The following is a 25,652-nucleotide window of genomic DNA, read 5'->3' as shown; positions in this document are numbered from 1 at the left end:
CAACGCAGACGGAAATTCCAAATAGTCTTCATAATGTCCACATTAACGTGTCAAACGTTTTTTATAATCATTCCTCAGGTAGTTTTTAAAATATATATTTGATAATATATCAACCGAGTGTGTAGCTTTTTCCATAACAGCGGGAGGAACAATGTCCGCTTCACTCAATTGCGCACCATCTCACTCTGAGAGCCCCCACCTCTTCACTTATGCAATGTGATCCTTCACGCTCATTTTTCAAAATAAAAGCCTGAAACTATGTCTAAAGGCTGTTTACACCTTAGGGAAGCCACAGAAAAGGAATCTGGTTGATATCCATTTAAATGGAGGACAGGCACGCATAGGAATGCAGAGGTTTCAAAATAAGAAGCTCTTCCTGATTGGATTATCCCCAGGCTTTCGCCTGCAACATCAGTTCGGTTATACCCACAGACAATATTTTTACTGTTTTGGAAACTTTAGAGTGTTTTCTATCTATTTCTAATTATATGCATATTCTAGCCTCTGGTCATGAGAAATAGGCTGTTTACTTTGGGAACCTTATTTTTCCAAACATAAAAATAGTGCCCCCTAGCTTCAAGACGTTAACTGACTTGCCTGGTTAAATAAAGGTTAAATATTTCATAAATAAAAAAAACATTAAAAAAAAACACACATAATGATAAAATGTGCTGATTGAACTCAGCCAGCAGCCCCTGAATAGGAAATTCACGATGGTTGGCAGAGTTAGAAAGAACAAGCTTGAGCTCTCCCCTGCACTCCTCGCAACGAGGCGGAGAGAGGCCTTCACATCAAAGTTTGCCTTCACCCGCACCCCCACTCCCAATGTGCTCTTCCTGAGCACACTGCACAAAATGGCTGAGATCAGTGATGGTGAGGACAGAAAGTCAGCCATCATCCTGGACTACAACCACAACAAAGGAGGCGTGGACAACCTAGACAAGGTGATTGGAACTTACAGCTGCAGGAGGTTGACTGCCCGCTGGCCCCTGGTCATCTTCCATAACATCATTGATGTGTCCTCATACAATGCCTCCGTGATATAGAACATGATCAACCTAGATGCCTGATAAGCGGAACAAGCGGAGGGTGTTCCTGGAGCAGCGGGGAAAGGCACTTGTAACTCCACACATTCAACGAAGGGAGTGCCTCCCCTGCACAGCAGCCTCTGCAGCGCTTGTGAAAGCTGTTCAGAGCTTGAATCTTGTCCTGATCCACCTGAGGCTGCAGCTGGGGCAGGAAAGAGGAGGAGATGCCAATTCTGCCCCCCAAAGAAGGACTGTGAAACAAATACTATGTGCTGCCCATGTGATAAATACATCTGCAAAGTCCATGCACACACACACTTGCATACTATCCTACATGTGCTAATAAGAGGTGCTTGATTTATGTTATTTTTACGTTTACGTTTTTTATTTGTATCTATTATTATTTTATTATTATTTATTGTTGTTGTTTATACACCTTGTGGGTTGGGGCAATGGTTAAAAAAATGGGAGAAGACTAATATTTTGTAGTTGAATTCCTCATTGTACAGTATATAAGAATTTATCACTATGTTGCCAAAAAAGTTCAAGACTGTTAATGATTCTCTTCAATAAAATGCATTCAAAACTACTTTGATATGATTTCTGATGCTTTCGTAGACTATACAAGGGCTCTCTCTTGCTAAAATAATTATGTTTACACCTATGCAGTACCTTTAGTAATAATAATAATAATTATAGATCTCTACTTTAGTAAAGAAAACAATTATGACAGGTGTGTTGTAATAATAATGAGTGGTGTCCACTGATTAAATCCAGTCTTTCTGCATTGTGAAGAGGGAAAACCCAGATATTCACAAAGTTTGTGATGAATGATAGATTGTTTCTTCATGCAAAATTGATTTAGGGTTAAAAATTCAATTAAGATAATTGATTTTAAGGGTTTAGTGAATGCGGGTCATTTTTTTACCTTTTGGTCAAGGGACGTATACAGAATCTTAAGACTACACAAGGGTTAAATTGAAGATATGGCAAATAGGAGTGGTAATATCATCCACGAGTATCCTCACAAATTTTCCATCCAAGTTGTCAGACCAAGTTGTCCATCCAAGTTGTCAGTGGCTTGTCATTGTTGATAGACAACGATATTTTGTTCACCTCTTCCACACTTTCTTTAAGTAATTCAAAATTACAATGCTTGTCTTTCATTATTTGTTCAGCTGTACTTGAATGTTTAGTGTCAGCGTTTGTTGCTGACATGTCATGCCTAAGTTTGCTAATCTTGCCATTGAAAATATCATTAAAGTAGTTGGCAATATCAGGGTTTTTTGTGATGATCTGATTCAATGAATGATATTGCGGAGTTTGCCTTTTTGACATAAATTTCATTTAAGGTGCTCCAAAGTTTTTTACTATCATTCTTTATTTTTTATCTTTGTTTCTTAGTATAATTTCTTCTTAATTTTACTCAGTTTAGTCACATTATTTCTCAATTTGCAGTATGCTTGCCAATCGATTGTACAGCCAGACCTATTTGCCATCTCTTTTGCCTCCTCCCTCTCAACCTAACATTTTTTCAATTCCTCATTAATACATGGGGATTTAACAGTTTGTACAGTCATTTTCTTAATTAATGGGTGCATGCTTATTAGTAACTGGGATAAGCAATTTCATAAACGCGTCAAGTACAGCATCTAATTGCTCATCATTACACACCACATCATTACACACCACTTACCAACAAATATTCTTCACATAAAGAACGTAGGAATCACTTCAAAACTTATTGTATGACCTCTGATACACTATATTAGAACCAGCCTTTGGAACTTTGGTTTTCCTAGACATGGCTACTATATTGTGATCAATACAACCGATGGGTGGGCATACTTATTTCAAACAGATTCATGCAGCATTAGTAAAGATGTGATCAATACATGTTGATGATTTCCTTCCTGTGCTGTTTGTAACTACCCTGGTAGGTTGATTGAAAACCTGAACCAGGACGCAGGCACTAGTTACACTTTGATTCTTTCTCTTGAGTGAGCAGCCTGATGAAAGCCAGTCAATATTTAAATCACCCAGAAAGTATATCTCTGTTGATATCACATACATTATCAAGCATTTCACACATATTATCCAGATACTGACTGTTAGCACTTGGTGGTCTATAGCAGCTTCCCACCAGAATGTGCTTTAGGTGAGGCAGATGAACCTGTAGCCATTATTACATAGGGAATAAGGTTCCATAGGGCTCTGGTCTAAAGTAGTGCACTATATAGGGAATAGGGTTCCATAGGACTCTTGATGATATATAGCAGCTTCCCATCAGAATGGGCTTTAGGTGAGGCAGATGAACCATATTACTACAACATTATTTAACATGAGATCCTGAGCTCATGAGACTTACAGCTTTGTGGCATTTCTGTCTTTTCAGTAGGTCTTATGACCGACCGTATGTTGCTACCACTGTATCATCAAAGGTATTAACTAAGTGAGTTTCAGAGATTGTCAGAATATTTTTTTATTTTTATTTTACCTTTATTTAACCAGGCAAGTCAGTTAAGAACAAATTCTTATTTTCAATGACGGCCTGGGAACAGTGGGTTAACTGCCTGTTCAGGGGCAGAACGACAGATTTGTACCTTGTCAGCTCGGGGGTTTGAACTCACAACCTTCCGGTTACTAGTCCAACGCTCTAACCACTAGGCTACCCTGCCGCCCCATATAAATGTAATCTGTTAGTAGCAAATGACTGATTTCATGAACCTTGTTTCTTAGGCTAAATATATTAACGTGGGTGATTTTTTAACACTTTTCTTTGATGCTGGGAAGCTTAGCAGAGGTAGACGTGGTCTAGTTATTTATTTTCGTGCAGGGTGAGCTACACACAATGGACTTCCTACAAGGGCACATCACCTCAGTGCTAACAGTATAACTCTGGTTCATAGGCTCATGGTTATTACAATAGCTGTAGGATCAGCAGAGGCATTCAGGGCAGTAAGGCGGACAAACATTAGCTTACTTACATTGTGTCTTCCAACACCACTAGGATAATGTACAGTTGTGGCCAAAAGTTTTGAGAATGACACAAATATACATTTTCACAAAGTTTGCTACTTCAGTGTCTTTATATATTTTTGTCAGATGTTACTATGGAATACTGAAGGATAATTACAAGCATTTCATAAGTGTCAAAGGCTTTTATTGACAATTACATGAAGTTGATGCAAAGAGTCCATATTTGCAGTGTTGACCCTGCTTTTTCAAGACCTCTGCAATCCACCCTGGCATGCTGTCAATTAACTTCTGGGCCACACTGATGGCAGCCCCTTCTTGCATAATCAATGTTTGGAGTATGTCAGAATTTGTGTGTTTTTGTTTGTCCACCCACCTCTTGAGGATTAACCACAAGTTTTCAATGGGATTAAGGTCTGGGGAGTTTCCTGGCCATGGACCCAAAATATCAATGTTTTGTTCACCCGAGCCACTTAGTTATCACTTTTGCCTTATGGCAAGGTGCTCCATCATGCATTGTTGAGGCATTGTTCATCACCAAACGTTTCCTGGATGGTTAGGAGAAGTTGCTCTCATCAAATCAAATCAAATCAAATGTATTTATATAGCCCTTCGTACATCAGCTGATATCTCAAAGTGCTGTACAGAAACCCAGCCTAAAACCCCAAACAGCAAGCAATGCAGGTGTAGAAGCACGGTGGCTAGGAAAAACTCCCTAGAAAGGCCAAAACCTAGGAAGAAACCTAGAGAGGAACCAGGCTATGTGTGGTGGCCAGTCCTCTTCTGGCTGTGCCGGGTGGAGATTATAACAGAACACGGCCAAGATGTTCAAATGTTCATAAATGACCAGCATGGTCCAATAATAATAAGGCAGAACAGTTGAAACTGGAGCAGCAGCACGGCCAGGTGGACTGGGGACAGCAAGGAGTCATCATGTCAGGTAGTCCTGAGGCATGGTCCTAGGGCTCAGGTCCTCCGAGAGAGAGAAAGAAAGAGAGAAAGAGAGAATTAGAGAGAGCACACTTAAATTCACACAGGACACCGAATAGGACAGGAGAAGTACTCCAGATATAACAAACTGACCCCAGCCCCCCAACACATAAACTCCTGCAGCATAAACACTGGAGGCTGAGACAGGTGGGGTCAGGAGATACTGAGGCCCCATCCGCGGACACCCCCGGACAGGGCCAAACAGGAAGGATATAACCCCACCCACTTTGCCAAAGCACAGCCCCCACACCACTAGAGGGATATCTTTAACCACCAACTTACCATCCTGAGACAAGGCCGAGTATAGCCCACTAAGGTCTCCGCCACGGCACAACCCAAGGGGGGGGAGGGCGCCAACCCAGACAGGAAGATCACATCAGTGACTCAACCCACTCAAGTGACCCACCCCTCCCAGGGACGGTATAAAAGAGCCCCAGTAAGCCAGTGACTCAGCCCCTGTAATAGGGTTAGAGGCAGAGAATCCCAGTGGAAAGAGGGGAACCGGCCAGGCAGAGACAGCAAGGGCGGTTCGTTGCTCCAGAGCCTTTCTGTTCACCTTCCCACTCCTGGGCCAGACTACACTCAATCATATGACCCACTGAAAAGATGAGTCTTCAGTAAAGACTTAAAGGTTGAGACCGAGTTTGCATCTCTTACATGGGTAGGCAGACCATTCCATAAAAATGGAGCTCTATAGGAGAAAGCCCTGCCTCCAGCTGTTTGCTTAGAAATTCTAGGGACAATTAGGAGGCCTGCGTCTTGTGACCATAGCGTACGTGTAGGTATGTACGGCAGGACCAAATCAGAGAGATAGGTAGGAGCAAGCCCATGTAATGCTTTGTAGGTTAGCAGTAAAACCTTGAAATCAGCCCTTGCCTTGACAGGAAGCCAGTGTAGGGATGCTAGCACTGGAGTAGTATGATCAAATGTTTTGGTTCTAGTCAGGATTCTAGCAGCCGTATTTAGCACTAACTGAAGTTTATTTAGTGCTTTATCCGGGTAGCCGGAAAGTAGAGCATTGCAGTAGTCTAACCTAGAAGTGACAAAAGCATGGATTAATTTCTCATAGGATGTGTACCATTCTTTATTCATGCAAAATTGTGAGTGAGCCCACTCCCTTGGCTGGGAAGCAACCCCACACAATGGTCTCAGGACGCTTTACTGTTGGCATGACACAGGACTGAAGGTAGCGCTCACCTTGTCTTCTCCGGCCAAGATTTTTTTCCGGATGCCACAAACAATCGGAAATGGGATTCATCAGAGAAAATGACTTTACCCCAGTCCTCAGCAGTCCCATCCCTGTAGCTTTTGCAGAATATCACTCTGTCATTGATGTTTTTCCTGGAGAGAAGTGGCTTCCTTAGTGCCCTTCTTGACACCAGGCCATCCTCCAAAAGTCTTTGCCTCACTGTAGGTTAAGATGCACTCACACCTGCCTGCTGCCATTCCTGAGCAAGCTCTGTACTGGTGGTGCCCCGATCCCGCAGCTGAATCAACTTTAGGAGACAGTCCTGACGCTTGCTGGACTTTCTTGGGTGCCCTGAAGCCGTCATCACAACAATTGAACCGCTCTCCTTGAAATTCTTGATGATCCGATAAATGGTTGATTTAGGTGCAATCTTACTGGCAGCAATATCCTTGCCTGTGAAGCCCTTTTTGTGCAAAGCAATGATGACGACCCACGTTTCCTTGCAGGTAACCATGGTTGACAGAGGAAGAACAATGATTCCAAGCACCACCATCCTTTTGAAGCTTCCAGTCTGTTATTCGGACTCAATCAGCATGACAACCCAGGCTACCTAAGTACACATGATGCCAGCTGGTACTTTGTGTCAGGGCTGAAGTACATTGGAAATGTTTTTGGGGATTCAGTTCATTTGCATGGCAAAGAGGGCCTTTGCAATTAATTGCAATTCATCTGATCACTCATTATAACATTCTGGAGTATATGCAAATTGCCATCATACAAACTGAGGCAGCATACTTTGTAAAAATTTATATTAGTGTCATTCTCAAAACTTTTGGCCACGACTGTACATTTGTTGAAGCATTATGACAACTCAGTGACACAAAGGTAGGGATTAAATGAGCTGTCATTAATAAGTCATTTTCTCAACACAGACATATAATGCTGTGAAAGGATCCAGGAACCCAAATGATTTGGGTGGATCCCATCCTCATAATACAAGCTTTCAGTCCAGAAGGTTTCAAAATTGTCAATAAATGTTACACCCACAGAGCTGCAATAGTCTGGTATCCAGTTACGGAGGGACAAAAAGTCTGCTGAACTGCTCAATGCCACGATTTAGGGAGGGCAGAGGGCCAGACATTATGGGGTGTTTGTTGGTGTCAAGTAGAGACCCAATCGGTTCTTTAATATCCATCTTCTGCTGTTCTGAGCTGCACTTCATAATATGATTTGACTCCACGTGAAGCATGACATTATCAGCCCAGGTGACGGACTCACAGCCTCGGGAAGCTACCCGGTGATATCCTGAACTTTGACCCCACATGAACCATGACAGTATCAGTCCCAGGTGACTGACTCACAGCCTCGGGAAGCAACCTGGTGATATCCTGAACTTTTGCCTGGAATGATCTGTCCTCTTTATTTATTTATTTATTTCAGCTTTATTTAAACAGGTAGGCAAGTTGAGAACAAGTTCTCATTTACAATTGCGACCTGGCCAAGATAAAGCAAAGCAGTTCGACACATACAACGACCCAGAGTTACACATGGAGTAAAACAAACATACAGTCAATAATACAGTATAAACAAGTCTATATACGATGTGAGCAAATGAGGTGAGATAAGGGAGGTAAAGGCAAAAAAAGGCCATGGTGGCAAAGTAAATACAATATAGCAAGTGAAACACTGGAATGGCAGATTTTGCAGTGGAAGAATGTGCAAAGTAGAAATAAAAATAATGGGGTGCAAAGGAGCAAAATAAATAAATAAATAAAATAAATATAGTAGGGAAAGAAGTAGTTGTTTGGGCTAATTTATAGGTGGGCTATGTATAGGTGCAGTAATCTTTGTGCTGCTCTGACAGCTGGTGCTTAAAGCTAGTGAGGGAGATAAGTGTTTCCAGTTTCAGAGATTTTTGTAGTTCGTTCCAGTCATTGGCAGCAGAGAACTGGAAGGATTGGCGGCCAAAGAAAGAATTGGTTTTGGGGTTGACCAGTGAGATATACCTGCTGGAGCGAGTGCTACAGGTGGGTGATGCTATGGTGACCAGAGAGCTGAGATAAGGGGGGACTTTACCTAGCAGGGTCTTGTAGATGACATGGAGCCAGTGGGTTTGGCGACGAGTATGAAGCGAGGGCCAGCCAACGAGAGCGTAGAGGTCGCAATGGTGGGTAGTGTCACACCCTGACCATAGTTTGCTTTGTATGTTTCTATGTTTTGGTTGGTCAGGGTGTGAGCTGGGTGGGCATTCTATGTTACATGTCTAGTTTGTCTATTTCTATGTTTCGGCCTAGTATGGTTCTCAATCAGAGGCAGGTGTCATTAGTTGTCTCTGATTGAGAATCATACTTAAGTAGCCTGGGTTGCACTGTTTGTTTGTGGGTGATTGTCTATGTTAGTGGCTTGTGTCAGCACAGGTCTCATTTTGTAGATTCACGGTCGTATTTGGTTTATTGTTTTTGTTACTCTTTGTATAGTGTTCAGTGTTCTCTTTATTAAAATTCACTATGAACACATACCACGCCGCATATTGGTCATCTGATCCTTCTCGCCTCTCCTCTTCAGATGAAGAGGAGGAAGACCGTGACAGGTAGTATATGGGGCTTTGGTGACAAAACGGATTGCACTGTGATAGACTGCATCCAATTTGTTGAGTCGGGTATTAGAGGCTATTTTGTAAATGACATCACTGAAGTCGAGGATTGGTAGGATGGTCAGTTTTACAAGGGTATGTTTGGCACCATGAGTGAAGGATGCTTTGTTGCAAAATAGGAATACAATTCTAGAGTTAACTTTGGATTGGAGATGTTTGATGTGGGTCTGGAAGGAGAGTTTACAGTCTAACCAGACACCTAGGTATTTGTAGTTGTCCACGTATTCTAGTCAGAGCCGTCCAAAGTAGTGATGATGGACAGGCAGGCAGGTGCAGGCAGCGATCGGTTGAAGAGCATGCATTTAGTTTTACTTGTATTTAAGAGCATTTGGAGGCCACGGAAGGAGAGTTGCATGGCATTGAAGCTTGCGTCTGCCGTGTTTCGAAGCAGAATGTGAGGCCAGAGACACAGAACTCACGTGAGAAGAGGGCTGCTGAGATGCCGGCTGTGTGCAGGACACAACAACCAAAGGGACAGAGTTCTGATCCAGAGAGTGGTGGTTCAGGCTGTGTGCAGGACACAACAGCCAAAGGGACAGAGTTCTGATCCAGAGAGTGGTGGTTCAGGCTGTGTGCAGGACACAACAGCCAAAGGGACAGAGCTCTGATCCAGAGAGTGGTGGTTCAGGCTGTGTACAGGACACAACAGACAAAGGGACAGAGCTCCGATCCAGAGAGTGGTGGTTCAGGCTGTGTGCAGGACACAACAGACAAAAGGGACAGAGTTCTGATCCAGAGAGTGGTGGTTCAGGCTGTGTGCAGGACACAACAGCCAAAGGGACAGAGCTCTGATCCAGAGAGCACAGCCCAGAGGAGGGGAGCCATGGTGGTCCAAGCTGTGTCCAGGCAGTTGAATGACTAGGACATGAAAGTCTTAAGTTCAGACACGGGGGGAAATGGCAGGCGCACCAAGAACCATTCTTCTTCTCCTTCTTTCTGGTTCCGACAAGCATCCATTTACGCTCACCTGGAGTCCAACAAGGAGCAGCCATTTACACTCACCTGGAGTCCAACAAGGAGCAGCCATTTACACTCACCTGGAGTCCAACAAGGAGCAGCCATTTACACTCACAAGGAGTCCAACAAGGAGCAGCCATTTACACTCACCTGGAGTCCAACAAGGAGCAGCCATTTACAATCACCTGGAGTCCAACAAGGAGCAGCCATTTACACTCACCTGGAGTCCAACAAGGAGCAGCCATTTACACTCACCTGAAGTCCAACAAGGAGCAGCCATTTACACTCACCTGAAGTCCAACAAGGAGCAGCCATTTCCTGGTTCTAGCTAGTAGAGGGGTTCAGTGTGGGAAACTGATCGTAGTCCAGGAAGGTACCATTATGATCCTCTTGGATGTTTTGATAGGAAGCAATTAAAGATGCCGATAGTCTCATAGAATCCTTATTTAGTTCAAGGCGCTTGGTCAAAAGTTGTATTTCTTCATGAAGAGTAATACTCCTTTATTTAGCTGCATCAAGTTCAATACATTTTTCCCGAAGGAAGGTTTCCATCAGACCTTTCCCTGTGACAACAACAAACATGTTGTAGATTAAACACTTAATAGCATGCAAGTCCCCAGCAGATTCAAATTAGTTTTCACTGCTGCCGACAGTCCAAGGTCACAAACATTTCCCGGTTCAGCCGGGGAGTTAGATGCTCCCTCCATGGCCATGGATGCCCACAACAGCCTCTGCACAACTGTATGTGCGGAAACTCTTGTTTGCTGAGGGGTTAAATGACTGAGGAGACTAGATGGCTGAGGGGTTAGATGGCTGAGGAAAACCTTGTTTGCTGAGTGGTTAGATGGCTAAGAAGACTTGATGGCTGAGGAGATAGATGCCTGTGGAAACTCTTTATGGCTGAGGGGTTAGATGGTTGTGGAAATTATTGATGGCTGAGAAGTTGGATGGATGAGGAGATTCTTGATGGCTGAGGAGTTAGAAGATGAGGAGACTCTTGATGCCTGAAAAGTTAGATGGATGAGGAGACTCTTGATGGCGGTGGAGTTAGATGGATGAGGAGACTTGATAGCTGAGGAGTTAGATGGATGAGGAGATTCTCGATAGCTGATTAGTTATATGGATGAGGAGACTATTGATAGCTGAGGAGTTAGATGGATGAGGAGACTCTTGATAGCTGAGGAGTTAGATGGATGAGGAGACTCTTGATAGCTGAGGGCCTACTATGATTCAAAACAACAGTAGAACTCAATTAGCTGGTTTTGTCTGATGCCTGGGGGGTCCTTTGCATGTAGTTTGTGGTCTGCCGGAGACTCTTCCAGACAGACGATGAGGCGTTGTTGGCGAACTGTGGTTCCCTTGTTGAGCAGCTGTTTAGCAGTTCTATAGTCCACTTTGTTGTTGGTAATATGTGCTTCCTCTTAGACTGAGCATAGGGCTCTGAGTTCAGCAGTGAACCATGGTTTCTCATTGTTGAATTTGACAAAGTACTGGTTGGGTTGCACGCCACTGGGGAACTCTGGCCATGTGATGAGCCAACTTATCTCCTCATACAGACAGAGACTGAAATCCGCCAAGCCTGTCAAGAAAACAGTGAGGAAATGGATTATTGAGGACATAGAGGAGTTAAACAGCTGCCTGGACTCTGCTGATTGGGACATATTTATAGAGACTCCACTGATTGGGACATATTTAAAGAGGAAAATACCAACATTCACCAATATTCAGTCTCTGTCTGAATGTGGGGTTGAGATGGAGCAACACATGGTCAGAATTGTCCAGTGGCGAGCGGAGGGGAGCTCAGAGGGGAGCGAGGAGGGGAGCGTGGAGGGGAGCATGGAGGGGATCGCTGAGGGGAGCGAGGAGGGGAGCACGGAGGGGAGTGCGGTGGGGCAGTGTGGAGGGGAGTGCTGAGAGGAGCGAGGAGGGGTGCACGAAGTGGAGTGCGGAGGGGCAGTGTGGAGGGGATTGCTGAGGGGAGTGCGGAGGGGCAGCGAGGAGGGGAGTGCGGAGGGGAGCGCGGAGGGGCAGTGTGGAGGGGATCGATGAGGGGAGTGCGGAGGGGAGCGAAGAGGGGAGTGCGGAGGGGAGCGAAGAGGGGAGCGCGGAGGGGAGCGAGGAGGGGAGAGCGGAGGGGAGCAAGGAGGGGAGCGTGGAGGGGAGCGCGGAGGGGAGTGCGGAGGGGCAGTGTGGAGGGGATCGATGAGGGGAGTGCGGAGGGGCAGCGAGGAGGGGAGCGTGGAGGGGAGCGAGGAGGGGAGCGCGGAGGGGAGCGCGGAGGGGAGCGAGGAGGGGAGAGCGGAGGGGAGCGAGGAGGGGAGCGCGGAGGGGAGCGAGGAGGGGAGCGAGGAGGGGGGCGCGGAAGGGAGCTCGGAGGGGAGCGAGGAGGGGAGCGCGGAGGGGAGCGCGGAGGGAAGCGAGGAGGGGAGCGCGGAGGGGAGCGTGGAGGGGAGCGCGGAGGGGAGCGTGGAGGGGAGCATAGAGCGGAGCGAGGAGGGGAGCGTGGAGGGGAGCGTTTGGGACAGCGCAGTATGCTTATTTGATGGTGCTGTATACATGATCCCAGGTATTCTGTTCTCTGCAGTGGCATAGGGAAAACTTATACAAATCAAAAACCACAAGGCTGCCGGCCCAGGCGGTATCCCTAGCCGCATCTCAGAGCATTTGCAGACCAGCCTGCTCTTTTTGGACAATTTCCATCTCTCTCTTGCTCAGGTTGTTATCCCCACCTGCTTCCAGATGTCCACTATCATCCCCATGCCCAAAAAAAGGGAAAGTAAATTAACTGAATGACTACCGACCCGTAGCACTAACTTCCGTCATCATAAAGCGCTTCGAGAGGCTACTCAAAAACCACATCACATCCTCCATCCCTGACCCTCTCAACCCTCTCCATTTCGCCTACCGCCTTGACAGATCCAAGGACTACTCAATCACCATTGAACTGCACACAGCTCTCACCCACCTGTACAAAAGGAATGCATATGTGAGGATGTTGTTCATCGACTACAGCATGGGCTGAAATGAGCATACTGTCAGGCTGCATTATGGCCTGGAACGGCAACTCCCATCGCTGCTGACCGCAAGGCGCTACAGAGGGTTGTACGCTCAGCAGAAAGCACCATTGGGTGTAAACTGTCTGCCCTCCAGGACACTTACAACACCAGGTGTCGCAGGAAAGCCAAGAAGATCATAAAGGACGTCAGGCTCCCAAGCTACAGCCTGTTCTCCCAGCTACAGCCTGTTCTCCCAGCTACAGCCTGTTCTCCCAGCTACAGCCTGTTCTCCCAGCTACAGCCTGTTCTCCCAGCTACAGCCTGTTCTCCCAGCTACAGCCTGTTCTCCCAAGCTACAGCCTGTTCTCCCAGCTACAGCCTGTTCTCCAAGCTACAGCCTGTTCTCCCAGCTACAGCCTGTTCTCCCAAGCTACAGCCTGTTCTCCAAGCTACAGCCTGTTCTCCCAGCTACAGCCTGTTCTCCCAGCTACATACAGCCTGTTCTCCCAGCTACAGCCTGTTCTCCCAGCTACAGCCTGTTCTCCCAGCTACAGCCTGTTCTCCCAGCTACAGCCTGTTCTCCCAGCTACAGCCTGTTCTCCCAAGCTACAGCCTGTTCTCCCAGCTACAGCCTGTTCTCCAAGCTACAGCTTGTTCTCCCAGCTACAGCCTGTTCTCCAAGCTACAGCCTGTTCTCCCAGCTACAGCCTGTTCTCCCAGCTACATACAGCCTGTTCTCCCAGCTACAGCCTGTTCTCCCAGCTAGACTTGGGCAGTATAGGAGTATGATGGCAAAAACTGTCAGACAGGTCAACAGCTTCCAGCCCTCTCCTACCCCCAATGGACATGTGCCCTCTCCTACCCCCAATGGACATGTGCCCTCTCCTACCCCCAATGGACATGTGCCCTCTCCTACCCCCAATGGACATGTGCCCTCTCCTACCCCCAATGGACATGTGCCCTCTCCTACCCCCAATGGACGTGTGCCCTCTCCTACCCCCAATGGACATGTGCCCTCTCCTACCCCCAATGGACATGTGCCCTCTCCTACCCCCAATGGACATGTGCCCTCTCCTACCCCCAATGGACATGTGCCCTCTCCTACCCCCAATGGACATGTGCCCTCTCCTACCCCCAATTGACATGTGCCCTCTCCTACCCCCAATGTACATGTGCCCTCTCCTACCCCCAATGGACATGTGCCCTCTCCTACCCCCAATTGACATGTGCCCTCTCCTACCCCCAATGGACATGTGCCCTCTCCTACCCCCAATGGACATGTGCCCTCTCCTACCCCCAATGGACATGTGCCCTCTCCTACCCCCAATGTACATGTGCCCTCTCCTACCCCCAATGTACATGTGCCCTCTCCTACCCCCAATGGACATGTGCCCTCTCCTACCCCCAATGTACATGTGCCCTCTCCTACCCCCAATGTACATGTGCCCTCTCCTACCCCAAATGTACATGTGTCATTGTTACAGCTGTGTATATATTATGTGTATATTTTTATTATATTTGTACCATTGTTTCATCCAGTTCTCACTCTGCCCCCCAGCTGCTCCCCCTATGGACATTCTACCCCCCCATGGTCATTTACATTATCACTGCTACAGTTGTAAATGCTACAGTTGTAAATGACACAGTTGTAAATGACACAGTTGTAAATGACACAGTTGTAAATGACACAGTTGTAAATGACACAGTTGTAAATGTGTATATATTTAAAATGTTATATCTTTATTATTGTCTCATTCACTTCTCTTTTGAGCTTGAAGTTCACTACTTGACTGAGGGACCATACAGATGTTCTTTGTACGGGGGACAGAGGAAGGTGTTAAGAAATCATATTAACAGCCATTTTTCACAGTGAGTCCAAACTTTTGCAACTATATTTGGGTGATTTCATTTTTTGATCATTTGTTAACATTTGCAGAACTGTCTTTTCACTTTGACTTTTACAAAGTATTTTGTGTAGATGAAAAATCACAATTAAATCCATTTCAATCCTGATTTTTAACGCAACAAAATGTGACAAATCCAAGGGGGGTGAATACTTATGATACCCATTGTATCTCCTATCCCAACACTGAGAGGCTGTCACTGGGAGGCTGTCACTGGGAGGCTGTCACTGGGAGGCTGTCACTGAGAGGCTGTCACTGAGAGGCTGTCACTGGGAGGCTGTCACTGAGAGGCTGTCACTGAGAGGCTGTCACTGAGAGGCTGTCACTGAGAGGCTGTCACTGAGAGGTTGTCACTGAGAGGCTGTCACTGAGAGGCTGTCACTGGGAGGCTGTCACTGAGAGGCTGTCACTGAGAGGCTGTCACTGAGAGGCTGTCACTGAGAGGCTTTCACTGGGAGGCTGTCACTGAGAGGCTGTCACTGAGAGGCTGTCACTGAGAGGCTGTCACTGAGAGGCTGTCACTGAGATGCTGTCACTGAGGGGCTGTCACTGAGAGGCTGTCACTGAGAGGCTGTCGCCGTATTCCCCTTCAACCAGTGATTGTGTGGTTTGACTTAAACAGCCTAGCCATCCACCGCCCACATCTGTCATCCACAACAATATTGTTAGCATGTAGGCTAATGCCATCCACAGCTGCTAATGGTGAACAATGGTGTTAGCAGTGTTAGCATTTGGGCTAAAGTCATCCACAGTATCAGATGAATAATTGTGTTAGCATGTAGGCTAAAGGAAGATAAAGTGTTCGTAGTAGAGAGGGTTAGCTGCCAGTACCAGCCATGGTGGACAAGGAAGAGGTAACACAAGGTTGGAAGAGTATTGGTTTATTTATATTGGGGAATGCAGGATAGTTAAATACCACCATATGCAAATTAAAATGTAGAATAGATTACCTTTGTATCGGATTCTCCTGGAGAGATAAATTGTCACCCGTTGAAGAGTGTTAAGCCACTTTTGGTTTAAGGCACTGAGGGCGGGATAATGGTTTGTCTCCACAGACAGACATACACGACAAGACACAGAAGAGATTATCATAAGAAGTTTATGATACAGACAGACAGAGAACTCAGACTTTACTGTCCGTGTTGCCATGAAGGAGCGTCTAGATTATGGTGAGTGAAAATACCAATAAAGGAGGCTGATCTGTGACGCCAGCCACCAGACAACCTTACCGGTAAAACCTTATTTTATTTATTTATTTATCCGTTATTTTACCAAGTAAGTTGACTGAGAGCACATTCTCATTTACAGCAACGACCTGGGGAATAGTTACAGGGGAGAGGAGGGGGGATGAATGAGCCAATTACGAAGAGCCTCTGTGACCCCAACCACCAGACAACCTTGCAGGAATACTTTATGACAAGAATGTGGGATGTCTTATAGGAATACATTAAACAGACAAACGCACGCAACGTTTTTACCTCTGCAAAATGTATTGAGGTCAAAGTTTTGGTTTTCAACACTGTTGATTTTAACCAATGAGATGACCTTGGCTGCGCGCATTGACTTTTTTCTCTTGTTTTGATCAGACAAAATTATAGAAATAACAGAACACGACATAACGTGATTAGATGCCTGTGTGAACCAGGAACATAATGTTGAGGTGACATCTGGTGCTGAGACCTGGTATGTACACATGAACATTAAATAATCCATGCTAACGAAAGTTAACCATGAAAATGCCCAGCCTATAAAGATGTAGACTATCCGTTATGGCTGGGTGTGCACCCTACTCGGGTTTCTGGATAGGCTTTCAGACAAGACCTGTTGAGACTGAAACAAGTCCTGCTGAGATTGAAACAAGTCCTGTTGAGACTGAAACAAGTACTGTTGAGATTGAAACAGGTTCTTCTGAGACTTAAACAAGTCCTGTTGAGACTGAAACAAGTCCTGCTGAGACTTAAACAAGTCCTGGTGAGACTGAAACAAGTCCTTCTGAGATTTAAACAAGTCCTGTTGAGACTGAAACAAGTCCTGTTGAGATTGAAACAAGTCCTTCTGAGATTTAAACAAGTCCTGTTGAGACTGAAACAAGTCCTGCTGAGATTGAAACAAGTCCTTCTGAGACTGAAACCAGTCCTGTTGAGACTGAAACAAGTCCTGCTGAGATTGAAACAAGTCCTTCTGAGATTGAAACAAGTCCTGTTGAGACTGACACTTTCCTAATATGGACACTGTACTATTCAGACAGAGGCTGTTCCAATATGGACACTGTACTGGACAGAGAGAGAGGCTGTTCCAATATGGACACTGTACTGGACAGACAGACACTTTCCTAATATGGACACTGTACTATTCAGATAGAGGCTGTTCCAATATGGACACTGTACTGGACAGAGGCTGTTCTAATATGGACACTGTACTATTCAGACAGAGGCTGTTCTAATATGGACACTGCACTGGACAGAGAGAGAGGCTGTCCTAATATGGACACTGTACTGGACAGACAGACACATTTCTAATATGGACACTGTACTATTCAGACAGAGGCTGTCCTAATATGGACACTGTACTGGACAGATAGAGAGCATCCTATTATGGAAACAGTACAAGTCAGCTCCTATCCATCTACTGTATCTACTCTGACTGGACAGGACATGTTATGAGAGGTGATTATCTCTCCTTTTCAACCATGATGACATGTTATGAGAGGTGATTATCTCTCCTCTTCAGCAATGTTAGGAGAGGTACTTATTTCTCCTCTTCAACCATGATGACATATTATGAGAGGTGATTATCTCTCCTCTTCAGCCTTGATGACATGTCATGAGAGGTGATTATCTCTCCTCTTCAGCCATGATGACATGTTATGAGAGGTGATTATCTCTCCTTTTCAACCATGATGACATGTTATGAGACGTGATTTTCTTATTTTCAGCCTTTAGCCACTCTGATATGTATTCAAACCCATGATTCCCCAGTAGAGGTAATAACAGTATCAGTGTCTGCATGATTCCCCAGTAGAGGTAACAACAGTATCAGTGTCTGCATGATTCCCCAGTAGAGGTAACAACAGTATCAGTGTCTGCATGATTCCCCAGTAGAGGTAATAACAGTATCAGTGTCTGCATGATTCCCCAGTAGAGGTAATAACAGTATCAGTGTCTGCATGATTCCCCAGTAGAGGTAATAACAGTATCAGTGTCTGCATGATTCCCCAGTAGAGGTAATAACAGTATCAGTGTCTGCATGATTCCCCAGTAGAGGTGAGTAATATTTTCACCTTTAAATATTTTCATCTCTAAATATGTCCCAATCAGTGGAGTATGTTATTCACCACTACTAATGGACTCTATAGAGGGGTTAATGGACTCTATATAGGGGTTAATGGACTCTATATAGGGGTTTATGGACTCTATAGAGGGGTTAATGGACTCTATATAGGGGTTAATGGACTCTATATAGGGGTTAATGGACTCTATAGAGGGGTTAATGGACTCTATATAGGGGTTAATGGACTCTATATAGGGGTTTATGGACTCTATATAGGGGTTAATGGACTCTATATAGGGGTTAATGGACTCTATAGAGGGGTTAATGGACTCTATAGAGGGGTTAATGGACTCTATATAGGGGTTAATGGACTCTATATAGGGGTTTATGGACTCTATATAGGGGTTAATGGACTCTATATAGGGGTTAATGGACTCTATATAGGGGTTAATGGACTCTATATAGGGGTTAATGGACTCTATAGAGGGGTTAATGGACTCTATATAGGGGTTAATGGACTCTATATAGGGGTTAATGGACTCTATATAGGGGTTTATGGACTCTATAGAGGGGTTAATGGACTCTATAGAGGGGTTAATGGACTCTATATAGGGGTTAATGGACTCTATATAGGGGTTAATGGACTCTATATAGGGGTTAATGGACTCTATAGAGGGGTTAATGGACTCTATAGAGGGGTTTATGGGCTACATATATGGGTTAATGGGATCTATATATTTTTTTATTTTTTTATTTTATTTTCACCTTTATTTAACCAGGTAGGCTAGTTGAGAACAAGTTCTCATTTACAACTGCGACCTGGCCAAGATAAAGCATAGCAGTGTGAACAGACAACACAGAGTTAGTTACACATGGAGTAAACAATTAACAAGTCAATAACACATTAGAAAAAAAGAGAGTCTATATACATTGTGTGCAAAAGGCATGAGGAGGTAGCGAATAATTACAATTTTGCAGATTAATACTGGAGTGATAAATGATCAGATGGTCATGTACAGGTAGAGATATTGGTGTGCAAAAGAGCAGAAAAGTAAATAAATATAAAGAGTATGGGGATGAGGTAGGTAAAAATTGGGTGGGCTATTTACTGATAGACTATGTACAGCTGCAGTGATCGGTTAGCTGCTCAGATAGCAGATGTTTAAAGTTGGTGAGGGAGATAAAAGTCTCCAACTTCAGCGATTTTTGCAATTCGTTCCAGTCACAGGCAGCAGAGAACTGGAACGAAAGGCGGCCAAATAAAGGGGTTAATGGGTTATACATAGGGGTAATGGGCTATTTATTTTTATTTTTTTATTTAACCAGGCAAGTCAGTTAAGAACAAATTCTTATTTTCAATGACGGCCTGGGAACAGTGGGTTAACTGCCTGTTCAGGGGCAGAACGACAGATTTGTACCTTGTCAGCTCGGGGGTTTGAACTCGCAAGCTTCTGGTTACTAGTCCAACGCTCTAACCACTAGGCTACCCTGCCGGCTATATATAAGGGTTAATGGACTCTATATATGTGTTAATTGGCTAAATATAGGGGTTAATGGGCTCTATATAGGGGTTAATGGGTTAAACATAGGTGTTAATGGGTTCTATATAGGGGTTAATGGGCTGTATATAGGGGTTAATGGGCTGTATATAGGGGTTAATGGGCTGTATATAGGGGTTAATGGGCTGTATATAGGGGTTAATGGGCTGTATATAGGGGTTAATGGGCTGTATATAGGGGTTAATGGGCTGTATATACAGGTTATTAATGGGCTCTTTATTCTACCGCACCCAGAAACCTGCTCCATTTACTCTCTGTTCTGAACATACTAGACGACCAGTTCTTATAGCCTTTAGCCGTACCCTTATCCTACTCCTCCTCTGTTCCTCTGGTGGTGTAGAGGTTAATCCAGGCCTTGTAGTGCCTAGCTCCAATCCCATTCCCCAGGCGCTCTCATTTGTTGACTTCTGTAACCGTGAAAGCCTTGGTTTCATGCATGTTAACATTATAAGCCTCCGCCCTAAGTTTGTTTTATTTACTGCTTTAGCACACTCTGCCAACCCGGGTGTCCTTACCGTGTCTGCATCCTGGCTTAGGAAGGCCACCAAAAACCCTGAAACTTCAATCCCTAACTATAACATTTTCCGACAAGATCGAACTGGCAAAGGGGGTGGAGTTGCAATCTACTGCAGAGACAGCCTGCAGAGATCTGTCATACTATTCAGGTCTGTGCCCAAACAATTTGAGCTTCTACTTTTAAAAATATACCTTTCCAGAAACAAGACTCTCACTTTTGCCGCTTGCTATAGACCCCCCTCAGCCCCCAGCTGTGCCCTGGACACCATATATGAATTGAATGCCCCCCATCTATCTTCAGAGCTTGTGCTGTTAGGTGACCTAAACGGGGATATGCTTAACACCCCAGCCATCCTATGATCTAAGCTTGATGCTCTCAATCTCAAACAAATGATCAATGAACCTACGAGGGACAACCCCAAATCCGTAAACACAGGCACCTTCATAGATATCATCCTACCAACCTGCCCTCCAACTACACCTCTGTTGTCCTCAAGCAGCATCTCAGCGATCACTGCCTCATTGCCTGCATCCATAATGGGTCTGGGGTCAAACGACCACCCCTCATCACTGTCAAACGCTCCCTAAAACACTTCAGCGAGCAGGCCTTTCTAATTGACCTGGCCCGAGTATCCTGGAAGGATATTGACCTCATCCCGTCAGTAGAGGATGCCTGGTAATTCTTTAAAAGTGCTTTCCTCACCATCTTAAATAAGCATACCCCATTCAAAAAAATGTAGAACTAAGAACAGATGTAGCCCTTGGTTCTCTCCAGACCTGACCACCCTTGACCAGCACAAAAACATTCTGTGGCGTATTGCATTAGCATCGAATAGCCCCAGTGATATGCAACTTTTCAGGGAAGTTAGGAACCAATATACACAGGAAGTTAGGAAAGTGAAGGCTAGCTTTTGCAAACAGCAATTTGCATCCTGTAGCACAAACTCCAAAAAGTTCTGGGACACTGTAAAGTCCATGGAGAATAAGAGCACCTCCTCCCAGCTGCCCACTGCATTGAGGCTAGGAAACACTGTCACCACCGATAAATCCACGATAATTGAGAATTTCAAAAATAATTTTTCTCCGGCTGGCCTACCCCGGTGAACAGCCCTGCACCTTCCACAGCAACTTTCCCAAGCCTCCCCCATTTCTCCTTCACCCAAATCCAGATAGCTGATGTTCTGAAAGAGCTGCAAAATCTGGACCCCTACAAATAAGCCAGGCTAGACAATCTGAACCCTCTTTTTCTAAAATTATCAGCCGAGCATTGTTGCAACCCCAATCACCAATCGGTTTAACCTCTCGTTTGTATAGTCCGAGAACCCTAAAAATTGGAAAGCTGCTGTACTCTTCCACCTCTTCAAAGGGTGTGACACTCTAGACGCAAACTGTTATAGACCTATATCCATCCTGCCCTGCCTTTCTAATGCCTTCAATAGCCACGTTAATAAACAGATCACTGACCATTACGAATCCCACGGTACCTTCTCCGCTGTGCAATACGGTTTCCGAGCTCGTCACAGGTGCAACTCAGCCACGCTCAAGGTAGTAAACGATATCATAACCGCCATCAATAAAAGACAGTACTGTGCAGCCGTCTTCATCAACCTGACCAAGGCTTTCGACTCAACAGTCTTGGTTTCTCAAATGACTGCCTCGCCTGGTTCACCAACTTCTTCTCAGACAGAGTTCAGTGTGTCAAATCTTAGGGCCTGTTGTCCGGACCTCTGGCAGTCTCTATGGGGGTGCCACAGAGTTAAAACCTCGGGCCGACACTTTTCTCAGTATATATCAACGATGTCGCTCTTGGTGCGGGTGATTCCCTGATCTACCTCTACGCAGATGACACCATTCTGTATAATTCTGGCCCTTCTTTGGACACTATGTTAACTAACCTCCAAACGAGCTTCAATGCCACACAACACTCCTTCCATGGCCTTCAACTGCTCTTAAACGCTGGTAAAACCAAATGCATGCTCTTCAACCGATCGCTGCCCACACCTGCCCGCCCGTCCAGCATCACTACTCTGAACAGTTCTGACTTAGAATATGTGGACAATTACAAATACCTAGGTGTCTGGTTAGACTGTAAACTCTCCTTCCAGACTCACATTAAGTATCTCCAAACCAAAATGATATCTAGAATTGGCTTCCTATTTCATAGCAAAGCCTCCTTCACTCATGCTGCCAAACATACCCTCGTAAAACTGCCGATCCTTGACTTCGGCGATGTCATTTACAAAATAGTCTCCAACACTTCTCAACAAATTGGATGCAGTCTATTACAGTCCCATCCGTTTTGTCACCAAAGCCCCATATACTACCCACCACTGCGACCTGTATGCTTTCGTTGGCTGGCCATTGTTTCATATTCATTGCCAAACCCACTGACTCCAGGTCATCTATGAGTCTTTGCTAGGTAAAGCCCCGCTCTTGTCACCACAGCCCCATATACTACCCACCACTGCGACCTGTATGCTTTCATTTGGCTGGCCATTGCTTCATATTCATCGCCAAACCCACTGGCTCCAGGGTCATCTATAAGTCTTTGCTAGGTACCCCCGTAGAGATTGCCAGAGGTCTGGACAACAGGCCCTCTCAGCTCTTTGGTCACCAGAGCAGCATCCACCCATAGCACGCGCTGCACAGGTACATTTCACTGGTCACCCCCAAAGCCAATTCCTCCTTTAGCCGCCTTTCCTTCCAGTTCTCTGCTGCCAACGACTGGAAAGATTTGCAAAAATCACTGAAGCTGGAGACTCATATCTCCCTCACTAACTTTAAGCACCAGCTGTCAGAGCAGCTCACAGGTCACTGCAAATGTACACAGCCCAGCTGTAAATTGCCCGTCCAACTACCTCATCCCCATACTGTTACTTGCACATTCATCTTCTGCACATCTATCACTCCAGCATTTCATTGCTAAATTGTTATTATTTCGCTACTATGGCCTATTTATTGCCTTACCTCCCTAATCTTACCTCATTTGCACTCACTGTATATAGACTTTTCTGATGTATTATTGACTGTATGTTTGTTTATGTGTAACTCTGTGTTGTTGTTTGTGTCGCACTACTTTGCTTTATCTTGGCCAGGTTGCAGTTGTAAATGAGAACTTGTTATCAACTGGCCTCCCTGGTTAAATAAAGGTGAAAGAAATATAGGTGTTAGTGGGCTCTATATAGGGGTTAATGGGCTCTATAAAGGGGTTAATAGGCTCTATATAGGGGTTAATGGAATGTATATAATAGTTAATGAGCTCTATATAGGGGTTAATGGACTGTATATAATGGTTAATGGACTGTATATAGGGGTTAATGGGCTCTATATAGAAGTTAACTGGCTCTATATAGGAGTCAACAGGCTCTATATATGGGTTAACGTGCTCTATATAGGGGATATTGGGCTCTATATACCGGTTAATGGGCTCTATATAGGGGTTAATGGGCTATATATGGAGGTTACTGGGCTCATTATAGGGGTTAATGTGCTCTATATAGGGGTTAATGGACTGTATATAATGGTTAATGAGCTCTATATAGGGGTTAATGGGGTCTATATAGGGGTTAATGGGATCTATATAGGGCTTAATGGACTGTTTATAATGGTTAATAGATCTACATAGGGGTTAATGGGGTCTATATAGGGGTTAATGGGCTCTATATAGGGCTTAATGGACTGTATATAATGGTTAATAGATCTATATAGGGGTTAATGGGGTCTATATCGGGGTTAATGGACTGTATATAATGGTTAATGAGCTCTATATAGGGGTTAATGGGGTCTATATAGGGGTTAATGGGGTCTATATAGGGGTTAACGGGCTCTATATAGAAGTTAACTGGCTCTATACAGGAGTCAACAGAATCTATATATGGGTTAATGTGCTCTATATAGGGGTTAGTGGGCTCTATATGGGGGTTAATGGGCTCTATATGGGGGTTAATGGGCTCTATATTGGGGTTAATGGGCTTTTTATGGGGGTTAATGGGCTCTATATAGGGGTTAACAGGCTCTATATTGGGGTTAATAGGCTCTACATAGGGGTTAATGGAATGTATATAATGGTTAATGAGCTCTATATAGGGGTTAATTGATTGTATATAGGGGTTAATGGGCTCTATATAGGGGTTAATGGGCTCTATATAGGGGTTAATGGACTGTATATAATGGTTAATGAGCTCTATATAGGGGTTAATGGGGTCTATATAGGGGTTAACGGGTTCTATATAGAAGTTAACTGGCTCTATATAGGAGTCAACAGGCTCTATATATGGGTTAATGTGCTCTATATAGTGGTTAATGGGCTCTATATAGGGGTTAATGGGCTCTATATTGGGGTTAATGGGATCTATATTGGGGTTAATAGGCTCTATATAGGGGTTAATGGACTCTATATAGGGGTTAGTGGGCTCTGATTGCTGGTCATCGTTTGGTGTCATCATCGTGGTCTCTGATTGGTGGTCATCATTTGGTGTCATCATAGTGATCTCTGATTGTTGGTCATCATTTGGTGTCATCATAGTGGTCTCTGATTGGTGGTCATCATTTGGTGTCATCATAGTGGTCTCTGATTGGTGGTTTGACCCGCTCAGGTGGAACAAACTTAAACTTGAGCCTAATGTCAATGCTGAATTGAGAAAACATCCTTACTGAATTTAAAAGTAATCCAATAAGTAATTATCTAGTATATCTATCTGGGAACATAAATGATACACATAACTTTTTTGTAATCAGTTACTCCCCAGCCCAGGCTGGAGGAGTATGGAGGTCCTTGTTTTGGGACATCACCAGTCTAAACCAATCTAGCACCAATCTAAACCAATCTATCACCAATCTAAACCAATCTAAAGCTATCTATCACCAATCTAAAGCAATCTATCACCAATCTAAACCAATATATCACCAGTCTAAACCAATCTATCACCTGTCTAAACCAATCTATCACCTGTCTAAACCAATCTATCACCAATCTAAACCAATCTATCACCAATCTAAACCAATCTATCACCAGTCTAAACCAATCTACCACCAATCTATCACCAATCTAAACCAATCTATCACCAATCTATCACCAATCTAAACCAATCTCGCAGTCTGGCCAGAAGACAGACACACTCCTGCCAAACCACTTACTAAACGCAAACACGAGGTGCACGTAATATGGAATTAGTGATGCTTCAGACAAAATGACAGGAAATGTGTTGTCGTCAATGACTATAGTCTCACCTGTCAGACAAGACAAGTATGATGAATGCCTCTGTCACTGACATCAGTGTAAATCTGCTTTTTACTGAGGGGTACTTACTTTTTTATTTGACTCTTTAGGTGTTTAATTCTTTCCCATCTAGATGATAACAGACCTCTATTTTCTGCCATGACTTGAGACTTAAAGCAGTCTCTACCGCCCTCTTGTGAATAAGTACCTTCCCCACGGTTGTACTGGGCTGGAGGAGCAGGGAAAAGGGGGGCCTTTGGGTGTAATATCATTCTGACCTGTAGAGGGAGACATCGGCACATGGAATGGAACTTCCTTCACTGAAAACATCCATTGACTCCAGGTGTTATAACAACTCATAAATAACGATTCTTGATAAGTTTCGTTAGATATGAC

The sequence above is a fragment of the Oncorhynchus mykiss genome, chromosome 12, assembly GCF_013265735.2.
Source record: "Oncorhynchus mykiss isolate Arlee chromosome 12, USDA_OmykA_1.1, whole genome shotgun sequence".
NCBI lineage: Eukaryota > Metazoa > Chordata > Actinopteri > Salmoniformes > Salmonidae > Oncorhynchus > Oncorhynchus mykiss.
Note: the sequence above shows the minus strand (reverse complement) of the source record.